A 233-nucleotide genomic window follows, 5' to 3' on the forward strand; every position below is an offset into this window, starting at 1 on the left:
TGGTTGTTATTCCAGAACATGTCCCTCCAGGACGTGATCCTATCAACCCTGATGGTGTTTATGAGGCCAAGCAGGAGCAATTTCCCTTTAAATTATTAAAGGAACTAAAACAAGCAGTACAAAACTATGGAGTTAATTCTCCATTTACAACGAGAATCATTCAAGGCATCACAGAAGGCAATCGACTTATTCCGACTGATTGGTCTTTGCTAGCAAGAACAGTTCTTTCTCCA

The sequence above is a fragment of the Martes martes genome, assembly GCF_963455335.1.
Source record: "Martes martes genome assembly, chromosome: 2".
In the NCBI taxonomy this organism is placed as follows: domain Eukaryota; kingdom Metazoa; phylum Chordata; class Mammalia; order Carnivora; family Mustelidae; genus Martes; species Martes martes.